Genomic DNA, 17,431 nt, shown 5'->3' with positions numbered 1-17,431 from the left:
ATTAGTGAAATATATAAAGCATAACAGTTTATAGATCCCATTTCACAAATAAATGTTTAAGTGAGCTGTATATTCTAACGGTTATCAGTTACGTGTATCAGTATTAAAAGCATAAGAAATGTGAAACACACACAAGAAAATAATTTTTGAGTACAGGAAAATCCTTGTACTTTGCTTGTGTTCCCCCCCCCTAAAAACAGTGAAAAACAGTGAAAAAGGTAGGGGTATGAACTCACCGGACTCGGAAACGTGTCGGTTTTGAATGCTAGACGTTGGTTCGGGGTTTGATTACTCGCGATGACCCTATGTAAAATGAAATAATGTCCATATATATACAATTAGGGATACATTCACTAATCATATGGAACATTACACTCCAATGAGGTTAAACACCTTAAAATGAGCGTTTGGAGTGACCCGGGTGGCGTTTAAGGACTTGTAAAGGCACTAGGGACTAGGGACTTGAGTTTACTCTCCATAAGTAAACATTTAAATGAGTTTACAACCACAAAACACACCCACACATGAGTTTACGGCCGTAAACTCATGTTGGTGTGGTTTTGATGATCTAAGTGACTTAAATGGCTTACATGGACATGGGAAATGCTAGAATGATTTATCTAAAATGACTTGGAACACTTGGAATGAATTTACAACATTTAAACATGAGTTTACGGCCATACTCTTAGAGTTTACGGCCGTAAACTCACCCATGGCCAAGAATGGTTAGTTTAAGCTACATGGGACAATCACATGTGATTCTAGTTAATTTTCCAAGCTTTGTTATGAATTTAGAACATCATTTAACACATTTATTGGAGTTTACGGCCTAGAGGGATGTTCTAAGGCCGTAAACTCTCCTTTACCCATGAAAAAGATAGTTTTTGATGCTTAAAACAATCACATGTGATTAATAGGATTTATACCAAGACCTAGTATGAGTTTTATGGGACATTTGAGGGGTGTTATGGAGTTTACGGCCCATGAGACCATCTTCATGGCCGTAAACTCTAATATAGAGTGATATAATTTGTTTCAAGGTCTATAACTTGCATAGAAGGGCTTCTAAAATTCATCTAAAGGCTTTAGGGGTGTTTAGTTTGCATTCTAACACCAAAAATTTTGGAGTTTACGGCCCAAGAACAATGCCTTGGCCGTAAACTCTTAGAAAACTCACAAATGTTGTGTTTAAGTCCCTTAAACTATTTTTGGTTGGTCCCTTGATTTATTCCAAGGCTTTTGGTGGTGTTAGATGGCTTTCTAACACTTTAAAATTGATTTTATGCCTTGATTTAGGGAGTTTACAGCCCAAGCACTCCCCTTGGCCGTAAACTCATATAAGTCCTTCAAATGATATGATTCAAGTATCCAAATGCTATATCCAAGGTCCTATAATTCATACCTAAGCTATAGAAATGATTTGGAAGGGTTTAAAGGCATGAAAACCCTAGTTTATTGAGTTTACGGCCCAAGAATGTTCCTTGGCCGTAAACTCCTTTAAACTTCACAAAATTCATGTGTTAATTGCTTAGAGTCCATATCTTAAAGTCCCTTAGCCATATCTAAAGTCCAATTGAGTTTTGGAAGGAGTTTAAGAGCTTAAAACCCCATAAAATGGAGTTTACGGCCCAAGCTTGCTCCTTGGCCGTAAACTCTTGTTCTTGACCCCAAAACTCAATTAATTCATCAATTTGAAAGCTAAAGATGATGAATAACATGCTAGAGAGGTTACCTTAAAGATTTGAAGCCTTAAACTTGTGATTTGGACCTTAATTCTAGTTTGGAGGAGAGAGGTTGTGCGAGTTTAGTGAGAATTTGGCCAAAGGCTTCAAATGGAGTCTTAAACATGTTTATATAATGTTTGGGAATTGGACACGATAGAATTATGCCCGATACCGACGTTAATTGAGGTTTTTGGTCGCACCCGATTGAGTTACCGTAACCCGATATGGTAGTTTCTAGAAATATTCCGATCACTAAAGATGGGTGTTAAAATGATTTCTAAATGTATTAAAACACCCATTAAGTCATTTTAGGTCAATATAAACTAATGACTTAATGAAATGGAGAAATTGGAAACGAAATTGAAAATGACGCCGGGTTGATCGGATTTGAATTACAAGTTGTGGTACAAGAAGTGACATGAAATTTCGGGTTGTTACATTATCCCCCCGTTAGAGGGAATTTCGTCCCGAAATTCAAAGTTTAAACACAAGACAAGATACAAATCATAGATTAGAAAAGAGTTGTGGATATTTTTGTTTCATCGAGTCTTCTCGCTCCCAAGTGAACTCCGGTCCTCGCTTGGCATTCCAGCGAACCTTCACCAACGGGATGCGACTCTGTTTCGTACGTTTGACTTCTCGATCCATGATTTTGATTGGTTCCTCCACAAAGTTGAGGTTTTCATCGATCTCAATCTCGTCTAATGGAATTACTAGAGTTTCATCGGATAAGCACTTCTTGAGGTTTGAAACATGAAAGACAGGGTGGATGTTACTAAGTTCGTGAGGTAAATGAAGCTTATAGGCTACCGGACCAACTCTGGCGATGATTTCAAAAGGTCCAATGTACGTCGGATTGAGTTTCCCACGTTTACCGAAACATACAGTGCCTTTCCAGGGCGAGACTTTCAATAGAACACGATCTCCAACCTGGAATTCTAGTGGTTTCCGACGATTATCAGCGTAACTCTTCTGACGATCGCGCGAGGCCTTTAGTCGTTCACGGATTTTGATAATTTTCTTAGTGGTTTCACGGATGATTTCAGGACCGGTAAGTGCGCTGTCGGGGACTCGACTCTTTGCTAACTGTGTATCTCCTACTTCAGCCCAGCACAGAGGGGATCTGCAATTGCGACCGTATAGGGCTTCGAACGGGGCAGCCCTAATGCTGGTGTGGTAACTGTTGTTGTATGAGAATTCGATCAATGGTAGATGTGCGTCCCACGACATTCCAAAATCAATGACACATGCCCTAAGCATGTCCTCCAGAGTTTGGATTGTTCTCTCGCTTTGACCGTCAGTCTGAGGATGGTATGTCGTGCTCATGTCTAGTTGGGTTCCAAGGGCTTTCTGAAGGGATTGCCAGAATCTGGAAGTAAACCTACTATCTCGATCAGAGATAATGGATACAGGTACACCGTGTAGACGTACTACCTCCTGGATGTAGATTCGCGCAAGTCTTTCCATCTTGTATGATTCTTTAATTGGAATGAAGTGAGCGGATTTTGTCAAACGATCGACAATTACCCAAATGGTATCGTACCCACTAGAACACTTGGGTAGTTTGGTGATGAAGTCCATGATAATCATCTCCCATTTCCACTCGGGGATCTCGGGTTGTTGAAGCAGACCTGAAGGTTTCTGATGTTCGACTTTGACTTTGGCGCAAGTCAAGCACTTGCCCACAAATGTAGCTATCTCAGCTTTCATGTTTGGCCACCAATATTGTTTCTTGAGATCTAAGTACATCTTGTCAGAGCCTGGGTGAACAGAGTATTTGGCTCTATGTGCTTCCTCCATGACTAACTCTCTTAATCCTCCAGACTTAGGAATCCAGATTCGATCCCTAAAACATTGGACTCCGTCACTTCTGATCTCAAGTTTCTTTTCCATTCCTCTCAAAGCTTCAGTTGTCATGCTCTCCGGTTTCAGAGCTTCAAGTTGAGCTTCTCGGATTTGCATGGGTAGATTGGAATGGATGGTTATCGACTGACTCTTCACTTTGTTGCTGGTATTCTCCTTTCGGCTAAGGGCATCTGCTACCACATTGGCCTTGCCGGGATGGTAGCGGATTTCACACTCATAATCACTGAGTAGTTCAACCCATCGCCTTTGTCTCATGTTCAGGTCTTTTTGGTCAAAGATATGTTGTAGGCTCTTATGATCAGTAAAGATCGTGCACTTGGTTCCGTAAAGGTAATGCCTCCAAATCTTTAATGCAAAAATTACGGCTCCTAGCTCCAAGTCGTGTGTGGTATAGTTGACCTCGTGTGTTTTCAACTGCCTAGAGGCATAAGCAATCACTTTTCCTCTCTGCATAAGCACACAACCTAAACCTTGAGTAGACGCATCGCAGTAGACAACAAAGTCCTCTGTCCCTTCGGGTAAGGATAGGACAGGCGCGCTGCACAAAGCTTTCTTCAACGTCTGAAATGCGGTCTCCTGTTTATCACCCCAACAAAAGGGTACACCTTTCTGTGTTAGAGTGGTTAGAGGTTTGGCGATTCGGGAAAAGTTTTGGATGAACCTTCGATAATAGCCAGCGAGACCCAAGAATTGTCGGATTTCTGTGGGTGTCTTCGGTGCTGACCAATTCTCTATTGCCTTAATCTTGGAAGGATCAACATGAATACCCTCCTCACTTATCACATGACCAAGGAAAGTTACCTTCCGTATCCAAAACTCACATTTTGAAAACTTCGCGTATAGTTTTTCGGACCTAAGGGTTTCCAATACTAGCCTCAAGTGTTGTTTGTGGTCTTCTTTGCTTCGGGAGTAAACGAGGATGTCGTCAATGAACACGATGACGAATTTGTCTAAGAAGGGACGGCACACCCGGTTCATAAGATCCATGAACACAGCCGGCGCATTGGTTAGACCGAAGGGCATCACTACGAACTCGTAATGTCCATATCGAGTCCTGAAAGCTGTTTTAGGCACATCACTTTCATGAACTCGCAACTGATGGTACCCTGACCGAAGGTCTATCTTAGAGAAGTAACTGGCTCTCTGGAGTTGATCGAAAAGGTCATCTATACGAGGAAGAGGATATCGGTTTTTGACAGTCAACTTATTTAGCTCACGATAATCAATACACATACGAAAGGATCCATCCTTCTTCTTGACGAACAAAACTGGAGCTCCCCAGGGTGAGGAACTCGGTTTAATGAATCCTTTGGTAAGCAACTCATTAAGTTGACTGGATAACTCCTGCATCTCTGCTGGAGCTAAGCGATACGGAGACTTTGCTACAGGAGTAGCCCCAGGAATTAGGTCAATACGGAACTCGACCTGACGTTCAGGAGGAATTCCTGAAAGCTCTTCGGGAAACACATCAGGAAAATTGCAGACCTCGGGAATGCTCGCGAGGTTTTTAACTTCTTGATTTTCGTTGATTACGTGAGCCAAGAATGCAACACACTCCTTATGCAAGAGTTTCTGAGCTTTGATGCAGGAGATGATACGAAGATTGGAACCGAGTTTATCGCCATAGACCACTAGAGTTTGACCAGAAAAAAGGTTAAGACGGATTGCTTTTTCGAAGCAAAGGATATCTGCATGATTGGGGCTCAACCAATCCATGCCAATAATGACATCAAAGCTCTTTATAGATACGGGCATAAGATCGATAGGAAACGAATGGTCGTTTAAGGTAAGAATGCAATCTACGAATACTTCACTCGCACTCTCTTTCTCTCCGTTTGCCATTTCGACGGTAAATATTTCGGTTAGAGGTTGGGAATTATGTTTTAGGTTATGTTTGAATGCATGACTAACAAAACTTCTTTCAGCGCCCGAATCGAAAAGAATATTAGCATACGAGTTGTCGAGAAGAAACGTACCCGAGACAACATTGGGATCGACAACTGCTTCTTCTCGTCCCATAGCAAGGACCCTTCCTGTGTTGCTAGCAGTAGTCTTCTTGGGGCAGTTCCTTTTAAAGTGCCCGACTTCACCACAGTTATAACAGGCTTGACCAACGCCTGTTCCAGAGGATTGATTTGCTGATTGATTCGGAGCTTTGCAGTATCGAACAGTGTGCCCCTTCTTACCACAATTGGTACAGGATAATTCTCGACAGGGACCAGGGTTGTGGTGATACTTGCATTTTTCACAGAGAGGGAGGTTACCAACATATCGGCTGGTAGGAGTTGGAGCTGTGGATCCCACAACGGAAGCAACAACTACGGGGGTAGTAGCAGCATGAACTGCTACTGTTTGTTGTTTCTTGGAAGATCCTTGAGAAGATTGACCCTTCTTTTTCTTCCAGAATTTCCTCTTTTCACCACTCCTTTGAGTCGGCTCAGAAATGGTAGTGATTTCCTTAATGTCGTCGCTGTGATCAATCAGAATTTGAGCTAAAGTCTTGGCACTATCATAAGTATTTGGACGAGCAGCCAAAACATGACTCTTTGTCGGTTGAGATAACCCCCAAATGAACCTTTCGATCTTTTTGTTTTCAGGAGTGACTAATCCCGGGCAGAGAAGTGAGAGATCATCAAATCGGGAAGTATATGCAGCAATGTCAGAACCTCTCATCTTCAAGTTCCAGAGCTCATGCTCCAATTTCTGCATTTCGCCACGCGGGCAGTACTCAGCAATAAGAAGTTCTTTCATGGCCTCCCAGCCCATGGCATTGGCTACGGGTAAGGTCAGAGATTTGACTCGGCCATTCCACCAAGTCAAGGCTTTATCATCGAAGGTGCAGGCCGCAAATTTAACTTTATCAGACTCAGCACAAGCACAGATTTCGAAGATGGACTCGATTTTCTCGAACCATCGGGATAAGGAAATGACACCTCCAGTGCCATTAAAGGATGTTGGTTTCGCGTTCATGAAATCCTTATAAGAATTTCCTCTTTGGTGCCCCTGACTACCTTCAGGGTTTTGAGATTGAGAACCACCTCCTGAACCATTAGAGTTCATTTGCGACATAGCTGCTACCATTGCAGCGGTCATCATCGTCTGGAGTGATGCTAGGTCAAACTGGAGAGGGGGTGGCGGCGAAGAGGGATCGTCGTTGTTCTTTGAGCTGGGTCTTTTTCTTGGAGGCATCTTGATCTAAAAAGATCAGGAAAGAGAGGATCATAAGTCCTCTAAATTGAATCAAGAGATATGGGACAGGAGATATCTCTTCAAAGCAATTATAGCATCATACTAAGCGATAAAGCAGAAAGGAGTTATCAAGATAGAACATTTTATCACTAGAGTAATTATCAAAGAATAACGCGTATACAAGAACTCCTACAAAGGATCGGCTCGAAAAATACTCCCATAGTATTTCATGGTTCGCTACAGCGACGTTTTGTTGTTTGGGATATTGGGTAAGTTTTAGGCATGCCACGTACCACAATCACTCCCAGGCACATGTTGGTCGTGTCTCGAATGAATATAGTTGGCCAGGCTATATTGACCCTAGACACGACTACATAACTGCCCAGGTTTAACTGCAATACACAACACCCATTTATTTATGTTTTGTTCTACTTATAAATACGAATCTCGACGGTTCGATATACTTGTATATTTTTGAAAATACTTGTAGTCTGGAGATACTTTTATTTCAGAGCACTTAGGCCCTTTAGTGTTTATAGTTTTATACCATGTAAGGTTTGGTATACTTTATTCACTATAAACAAGGGCTCTGATACCAATCTGTCACACCCCGAAAACCGAAGGCGGAAACATTTCCGGGGTTGACTCCACATTGAGTATCAAATCCAATGCACATAGTAAGTAAAGTAGAACAACCATTACATTACATAATAAAGTTTTACAGTTGTTTCAAAAGTAAAGTTTGTACGGTTGTGATACATAGTATATATAGACAAAATGAAACGGATCTTCATGTACTCCATCTTCTAATCAAAAGGAATCTCCGGGTACCTGTTCTAACGCTGACCTGAGAACACAAGCGGTTTGAAAATCAGCATAAAGCTGGTGAGTTCATAAGTAGTTTTGTTTTGTGAGAATGTTTATGTTTCCTTTCTGTTTCTGAAAATGTATCAGTGTATTCCCAGGAAAGTCCCATACTTTCCTGAATAGTTAGTTATTGTAAAAGATGTAATGATATACAAATGGTTACACTTTTCTAGTTATGTGAAAGTTACCCAGGAATGCCCCATGCTTTCCTATATGTTGGTTTTCAATGTAAAAGATGTTTTCTGTCAAACCTGGTTATGTACAAAGTTTTCCCTAGGAAGATCCCATATCTTCCTGAATGTTAGTTATCATATGTAAAAGATGTAAAAAAAATGTAAAAGATGTAAAAGATGTAATCTGAATCCTAGTTATCTGCAAAATGTAGTATGTGGTTCATTATTACTATAAGTAAATCTTTGTTATCCTAATTGCGAGTTCCATAACCATACTAAGGACTGAACCTGTGGCAATAAGTAGTCCACAACCTTGTGGCAATAAGTAGTCCACAATTCTTATGACTTTCGTCACCCTTGAACCATTTCGGTTCGGCTGTAGCTAGCAGCCAGGTGTGGGGTAGTCAGCCCCGTATAGATCTATACACTCAAGTCACGCTCTCTAAATCCCAGAGATTCTGGTTACGGGTGTAGTCCTCCACTCGCGTATCTCTGTGGAGTGTTCGCCGAGGACGTGTCTCCAATTATACGGAATAACAAATTTACTAGTAATAATAGTATAATCCTCCATTCGCGTATCTCTGTGGAATGTTACCGAGGACAAGACAGTGTACGAAATATATTGTTCATGAGTTGTAAAGTCATGCTTTTAACTGATAAAATGTGGAAACCATTAGTGAAATATATAAAACATAACAGTTTATAGATCCCATTTCACAAATAAATGTTTAAGTGAGTTGTATATTCTAACGGTTATCAGTTACGTGTATCAGTATTAAAAGCATAAGAAATGTGAAACACACACAAGAAAATAATTTTTGAGTACAGGAAAATCCTTGTACTTTGCTTGTGTTCCCCCCCCCCCCCCCCTGAAAACAGTGAAAAACAGTGAAAAAGGTAGGGGTATGAACTCACCGGACTCGGAAACGTGTCGGTTTTGAATGCTAGACGTTGGTTCGGGGTTTGATTACTCGCGATGACCCTATGTAAAATGAAATAATGTCCATATATATACAATTAGGGATACATTCACTAATCATATGGAACATTACACTCCAATGAGGTTAAACACCTTAAAATGAGCGTTTGGAGTGACCCGGGTGGCGTTTAAGGACTTGTAAAGGCACTAGGGACTAGGGACTTGAGTTTACTCTCCATAAGTAAACATTTAAATGAGTTTACAACCACAAAACACACCCACACATGAGTTTACGGCCGTAAACTATTGTTGGTGTGGTTTTGATGATCTAAGTGACTTAAATGGCTTACATGGACATGGGAAATGCTAGAATGATTTATCTAAAATGACTTGGAACACTTGGAATGAATTTACAACATTTAAACATGAGTTTACGGCCATACTCTTAGAGTTTACGGCCGTAAACTCACCCATGGCCAAGAATGGTTAGTTTAAGCTACAAGGGACAATCACATGTGATTCTAGTTAATTTTCCAAGCTTTGTTATGAATTTAGAACATCATTTAAACACATTTATTGGAGTTTACGGCCTAGAGGGATGTTCTAAGGCCGTAAACTCTCCTTTACCCATGAAAAAGATACTTTTTGATGCTTAAAACAATCACATGTGATTAATAGGATTTATACCAAGACCTAGTATGAGTTTTATGGGACATTTGAGGGGTGTTATGGAGTTTACGGCCCATGAGACCATCTTCATGGCCGTAAACTCTAATATAGAGTGATATAATTTGTTTCAAGGTCTATAACTTGCATAGAAGGGCTTCTAAAATTCATCTAAAGGCTTTAGGGGTGTTTAGTTTGCATTCTAACACCAAAAATTTTGGAGTTTACGGCCCAAGAACAATGCCTTGGCCGTAAACTCTTAGAAAACTCACAAATGTTGTGTTTAAGTCCCTTAAACTATTTTTGGTTGGTCCCTTGATTTATTCCAAGGCTTTTGGTGGTGTTAGATGGCTTTCTAACACTTTAAAATTGATTTTATGCCTTGATTTAGGGAGTTTACGGCCCAAGCACTCCCCTTGGTCGTAAACTCATATAAGTCCTTCAAATGATATGATTCAAGTGTCCAAATGCTATATCCAAGGTCCTATAATTCATACCTAAGCTATAGAAATGATTTGGAAGGGTTTAAAGGCATGAAAACCCTAGTTTATTGAGTTTACGGCCCAAGAATGTTCCTTGGCCGTAAACTCCTTTAAACTTCACAAAATTCATGTGTTAATTGCTTAGAGTCCATATCTTAAAGTCCCTTAGCCATATCTAAAGTCCAATTGAGTTTTGGAAGGAGTTTAAGAGCTTAAAACCCCATAAAATGGAGTTTACGGCCCATGCTTGCTCCTTGGCCGTAAACTCTTGTTCTTGACCCCAAAACTCAATTAATTCATCAATTTGAAAGCTAAAGATGATGAATAACATGCTAGAGAGGTTACCTTAAAGATTTGAAGCCTTAAACTTGTGATTTGGACCTTAATTCTAGTTTGGAGGAGAGAGGTTGTGAGAGTTTAGTGAGAATTTGGCCAAAGGCTTCAAATGGAGTCTTAAACATGTTTATATAATGTTCGGGAATTGGACACGATAGAATTCTACCCGATACCGACGTTAATTGAGGTTTTTGGTCGCACCCGATTGAGTTACCGTAACCCGATATGGTAGTTTCTAGAAATATTCCGATCACTAAAGCTGGGTGTTAAAATGATTTCTAAATGTATTAAAACACCCATTAAGTCATTTTAGGTCAATATAAACTAATGACTTAATGAAATGGAGAAATTGGAAACGAAATTGAAAATGACGCCGGGTTGATCGGATTTGAATTACAAGTTGTGGTACAAGAAGTGACACGAAATTTCGGGTTGTTACATAGAACACTTCATGAATCTGTTTGCCCTCACTTGTTTCACTAGTGTCCGATTTCTTCAATCAAAAGGTCATTATATAGTTAGTCACAACTAGGGTAAACCCTAATTGTCATGGCTTTCCATTTCCTTGGATCCATGGGTTCAAATACACCATGGAGCATCCTATGGGTTTTAGCCCAACTTGACAATCCATGGAGCATTAGCCCACTATATAAGTATGGATGATTTACACAATCAACCCATACATTTAATTAGTCTTCTTCTGATCATTTAATTAATTCTAGATTAATTCTTGATCAATATTAATTAAATAATCTTATTAATATATTATAACTTATAATATATTAATAAACCTTAAGTGTTATTTCTGTCATTTTAGTCTATCCAAATGCATGATGCCATGCAAACCAAATGGACCATGTCGGGTCGGGTCAAGTATTACCAATTATAGTTATGGACTTAGACATTTATCCAACAAAGATATCATAAACCAACAAAAAAGTTCATTTAAGCCTCAAGGACACGGCCAAGCCTCACTCTCAAAGGAATGAGAGGACGCCATAAACCAACAAAAAAGTTCATTTAAGCCTCAAGGTGAGACCCGAAATTAGAAGCACTAACCCAAAAGAAAAAGTGACATTCCAACAAAAGGCTGGAGTGTGCACAAAGGAACCCACACCGGATAGAATCTCAACATCAGCTTGAGTCGAAAATTGGCAACAACACTTGAAAAACTCATTTAGGCATTTTATCAAAAACTTGGCGGGCAGAAAAAGAAACACCTTGTTTGCATCACCAAGCCTTAAATTTTATTTGCCCAAATGCAATCTTGTAGCGGGTCGATCAGTTAACCTTCAAAACTCTAACTCATTCCCTGTTCGAAGATATGAATGATTCAATAAAACTTATCTGACCTTATTCATCTTTCACCAATTTGATCGAGCTAGCCGCTAATAATGACGTATACAGATTTAAGCAATCAATCACTCATATTCCTTCCGCCATTAACGAAGTGGGATTCTAGTATGGGCCTCAATATTCACTTTTCCAGGTGAGAGAGATGCCAATGGATGGCAGTAGAGGAGGTGAAGAATTTGCAGTTGGATGCTTGCTATTGATAAAAACTACTTTTGGAGACGAATTTGAAGGTCAAGTCATAACCGGTGTATTCTCTATCTACTTTCTTTCTTAGGCTCGAAAGAATGTAATGATGGTAAAAGTTTCCATTTATTCCCCATTCCTCTTTGACTTAGCCTACCCTGCACCAACAACTTTTAAAAGAAATTACAATGTAAATTGAAATACAACACATGCGAATGATCATAAAAGTGTAGTGTCCCTAAGTGCCACTTACTCGATGATTCCTGAAAAAGCATGTAAAACGAGCGTCAACTATAAAAATAGTTGGTGAGTACTCACAGATAAACAAAATAATATTGGTTCCATGAATTGAAATCAAAGTTTTGATAAAAGTTTCCAATAATAAATGTATATTGTTAAAATGAGTAAATATGTTTGTAAAAAAACAAAGTTCATTGTTATCATGAGAGATAAAGTTTGTTGCCCAAATGATATGCAACGTTCATATTCTCATGGAAGATAAAGTTCATTACTCAAACAAGTAAACAAGTTTCATTGCTAAAATGAGCAATCAATTTCGTTGCTACAAGGAGCAAAAAATTTCATTGCTAAAACATGTATATAAGTTTCCAGTAGTAAAAGTTTGTTGTTATAATGAGATACAAAGTTTATTGCTATAATAAGTATAAAAGTTTCATTGCTAAAATAAGTATACACGTGTCGTTGCTAACATGAGAATGCAAGTTTAGTATGTGCATAAATATTTGTATGTGCGTCAATTTCCATTCATGAGTTCACAACCCAAGTCTAATGACCGAATCGTGCCCTATTGACTACTATGTGTATCGAAAACAAAGTGTATAAAATGGTAAAATGCACTCAAGCGAATCGTGCGAGTGAGGAGTTGTCTACCTCCTGATAGCATTATCCATAATAACCATAGGCTCAAAAGAGTTAATGCGTTGTGTGCAGAGATTCCATGGACTTAACCATGATACAATCCTCATGAATTAAAGCAACATACACATACATACGAAATATAGCAACCAAGTTTCGTACGAGTCAAAATAAATACAACAAATCATAAATAGTTTAGGACAGGCTTTTTCATCCCAAAATATTTAAAACCGAAAATAAGGGATCGATGAATACTCACAATATGCAAAATATAGCAACCATGTTTATATGAGTCAAATAAATACAATGAATATAAATAGTTTAGGACATGTTTTTCCACCCCAAAACATTTAAAAACCGAAAATAGGGGAGTGGTGAATACTCACAATGCATTGAGATGATGCAAATGATGCCTTGACTATGCTCCACTCGTACCACTATCGACTCCTACAATAATGGTATTCGCTAGTGAGTCTCTAATCGAAATCTAATAATAGTATACTTACTACTACTATAAAATTATACCAATATTGTGTCAAAATTTAATATTGATACGTTACAAACATTTTTCTGAAATGGTGAAATTTTATAATTAATATGATTAAGACAATTTTGGGTATTAATTTCCAGATTTTTGTAATATTAATTAAGGGTATTTCAACGCATTTAAATGTGTTTTAAGCTCTTTAAAAGTCAAACTATTATCAAACAGTTTCCAAAAATACTCAAACTTTGCATTTTAATTCTAAACACAGTAGAGGTCTTCCTTAATTTTTCCCTTGGGTTTTTGATGTGATTAACTATTTTTCCCAATTTTTAAGACTTAATAATATTATAAATTCGCGAAAAATAGTATCCAGATGATAAAAATTCCCAAAATTTTTATAATACTTCCATTGAACATAAGAACATAAATAAGCTGGGAAAAGTCTAAAAATGTATTCCTAAACTGTTTAGCCTGATTTTATGATTTTTATGCACTTATTTTAACAAAAATGTAAATAAATAGAAGACAGTTTCAAAAATTGCCCAAAATTTGTTTAACCCTGTTATAATACATATAGAAGCTGTGAAAAATATAAAAACTATTTTTCAATATGTTTTGATATTTTTCTCTGTTTTATGCTTTTGAATAATCATTAAATGGTGAATAATTACAAAATAGTTAAAGTAAATTACCAAAAATTTTGTAAACTCCATTTACAATGTACATAATCCGGGAAAAATCCCAATGGTGCTTTTTATTACCTGGAATCCGATTTTATGGATTTAAGTGTATTTAATCATAGAAAATAAGAGAAAAATAGTATACTGTATAGAAAAATCATAAAATTTTTTATTTAGAGTTCTAATATATTTTAAGGTCTTCTGGTAGCTTTTCATGATTTTTTGGTGAGTACAAATTTTTTTTCCCATTATTAGTCCATTATAAATACAAAAATTAGGGAAAAATAGAATGCGTTATGAACAATTCTGAAAATAATTTTTTGAGTGCTCCCTATTGTGTAGGATCTGCGAAATATCATATATAGCCTTTTCATATTTATTAAAGTTTTTTAGAATTTATTAGTATTAAACAAAAAGAAAATTCAAAACCATAGCAAACAGTAACAAATATCGATGAAACTCACTACGATATCATCGTTCACATTAAGGGTCATCCAAGAAATTACCTACGATTTATAGACATCACAAATTGTTTTATATGAATTATTGCCCTATTTTCTTGAAATAAATATAATAATTCGAGAAAAATGAATTATTTTCTAAAAATTTGTACAACATCTCATTTTGTAGATGAAATTCTTGGAAAAATCAGATATGATCAGAAAATAAGTTTTATATATTTATTTAGGAATAAATCCTTTATGAACCTATTTGAACGCTTTTTAACAACAAACTTTGATGATCAAGCCTCTAAGGTTGAAGATCATCACATGCATGTTGGTTTTTGGGTGAAATAATATCACCATAATCATAAAAATCGTGGTTATGAATATGCATGTGAATAATCCATCCATAGAATGGTGTAGAAGAAGAAGATATGCAAGAAAACTTGAGATTTAGAAGGAAAAATGAAGGATTTTCGTGATTACCTTGAAGAATAACCCAAGATGATGAAGATTTAGTGTTTAAGGTGTGTCCTTAGGGCCATTTTTCTATAAAATTTCTTGGGTATAGAGAGAGGAAGAGAGAGTTTGAGAGAAAAACTTGTTCTTGAAGGATGTAAAGTGGTGGAGTGAAGAGTGAGTGATAATGAGTAGTGTGTGCCTTTTGAGGTATAATACCCTCTTTCTCTTTTACTTTTATAAATATTTCAATTTTTTTATATAGACTGAGACAGGGATTATAATCCTTCTCTCGGTCTATTTTTTGTTTCCCGATTTCCGATTCATACTGATTGAACAAATCAAATCAGTTCTAGCTTGGCCAAGCACTCACATATATTATCATTAAATCATCGAGGGGCCCACATATATCGCTTTTATCCTGAAGGTAAAAGGAATGGATAAACTTCGACTCATATGGCTTGTCCTACTACTTGTTGAATCACATTTTATAACATCGAGTTACCAATGCGTTTTCGTGCAATCAATGTACAACCAACTCATAGTAACAACTCATATCTCTAGGTTTGAAGAATATAAGATATTATCGTCTTGTGATCACTCGTGATAAAATCCATGAAGTGATTCAAATAAGGGCGGGTTGAATCCAATACTTAGAACTTATGAGCACTCATGAGTGTTGTAGAACAACTTTGTCCATCAACTTGGACCTCTACAAGCCATCCCCTGATAGTCTTGATTCATATCTACTTCCAACATATGACTGACTGTGGATGGTTTGAATAACTTAGTAATTCTGGAAGAATAACCTAGTTATTATGGAAGTCAAAACATGCAAAGTGAAACACAAGAATAAATGAATCTAATATGGTATCAAATCCTTTGAATATAAATAGACCACTTTTATTTATCACCATACTGATTACTCAATATTCATTATTTCAGTTTTATCAACTTTATACTTGAATTAAAAACATTATTTGTCCCATGCTCCAAGCATGTACACTATGTTTTCTAAACAATAGCTTTGCCATACACCAAGTATGAACTCTATGTTTGTCTATGATCTTTTTCTTTGTGAACTTAGATCAACTGAAAATAATTTCAATGATTCTCTTTTCACACTTCCAAATCTTTGTCGTAAATGTAAGAATTCCTAAGATTTATTGAAATCTGTTTATATTTTAAAGTTACATGCGCTGTTCCTCTTGTAATGATTAAGCACAGAGCCACAAAGACTTGGCAACAATCATTATAGAGTATTCCAATGGAGAGCAATTCCATGGAAACGATGTCTCAAATTCAAAGCGCATTGCTCTAAATATGCTTCTTGCATTAATTTTCTTTAACCTTACATTGATTGCTTCCACCTACGAAGACAACTCTATATTCCCATTTTGACTATCACCTCTAAACAAGAGTTGCCTCTTTTCATACTATGTCAATATGGCCCTTCCAATATTAACAGTATACTTCCAACTGTCCTTGAGCAACCAATCTTTGGTGAACCTTAGATTGTCCTCGACAATTGCTTAATCACTTTAGTCATATCCAATTCTAGACATTTTCCCCTTAATGCCCCAAGGCATTTGGAAAATTCAGAAAGGATAAATGTTATAGCACATGTAATCAATCTTGTACCCAAAGTAAATGGGACATGATTCATGATGTTTCACATAAAGACATGGTTCTAGACCAGTCTTTTTCCATAATAATTTTTATTTCCCGTATTCTCAAAATTTGACTATAAAAAGGGATGTCGTAATCATAATCGAATTTTAAGAACGCTATATATAGAATTTTCTTAAGTTGAACCAATCCAACATGAAATTCATATATATATTCTTGACTAAAGGTGATTAATATCTCAAGATAAACTCTTTAGAATGATTATAAACTCAATCTAAGCCTTTTCAAAATTTAAAGGAAGTATAATTTCCTCTGTCCCTTATTTATAGCAAAACAACTTTTCCAACCTTTGCAACGTCACGAATTGAAACTTTTATTTTTCTATAATTAATATTGCTAACTTGCAATACTTACCATAATTATCATGCTCCCACTAACATGATGATTATTAGCATAACTCTTATGCTCCCACTAGCTTTGACATGTATCTAGAAAACAGCTGGACCTCTAGAAGCCAATACTTTATTGACATTCTTACCGAAGTTCAGATTTCTGATACTAGATTGCTTTGATAAGGCTTTATCGAAATTATACACCTTATCTTAGATAGCTCACAGGTGTGTCTAAACAATTCTAGAACTATGAAAAGGGATGTCGTACTCATAGTCTCAATTGTTTCGAATTTTTTTTCCATTTCTCATAAGTCAATGTTAGTGTGTTGGTTAACCACGCACGCTCCGCTAACGACTTTGAGAACTGCAAATATTACACTTGCTATCTACTTAAAATCTACTTAGTGAAAGAATTTCCTCACCATCATTTTCATGAATCGGAGAGAAAGCTTATGACACTTAGATTTTATGGTGTATGTGTTCTTATCCATGTGAATTTGTCAAACCATAATCACAAGACTAGTTTAGTGACAAATCCTTACTCATATGGATTGAACTTGTCCAATCTTAACCTCTTGCCAACTGGCAGCACAAGGGTCTGCCATTGCTTCCAAGTAGTTTTGCAAACAATTGAGAACATGTAGAACTCAAATGTATAGCCAACTTAACTGGAATGGGCACAGAAATGTCAACACGATAGGTTA

This window comes from Lactuca sativa, chromosome 8 (genome assembly GCF_002870075.4).
Source record: "Lactuca sativa cultivar Salinas chromosome 8, Lsat_Salinas_v11, whole genome shotgun sequence".
NCBI lineage: Eukaryota > Viridiplantae > Streptophyta > Magnoliopsida > Asterales > Asteraceae > Lactuca > Lactuca sativa.
This window is presented reverse-complemented; position numbering follows the sequence as displayed.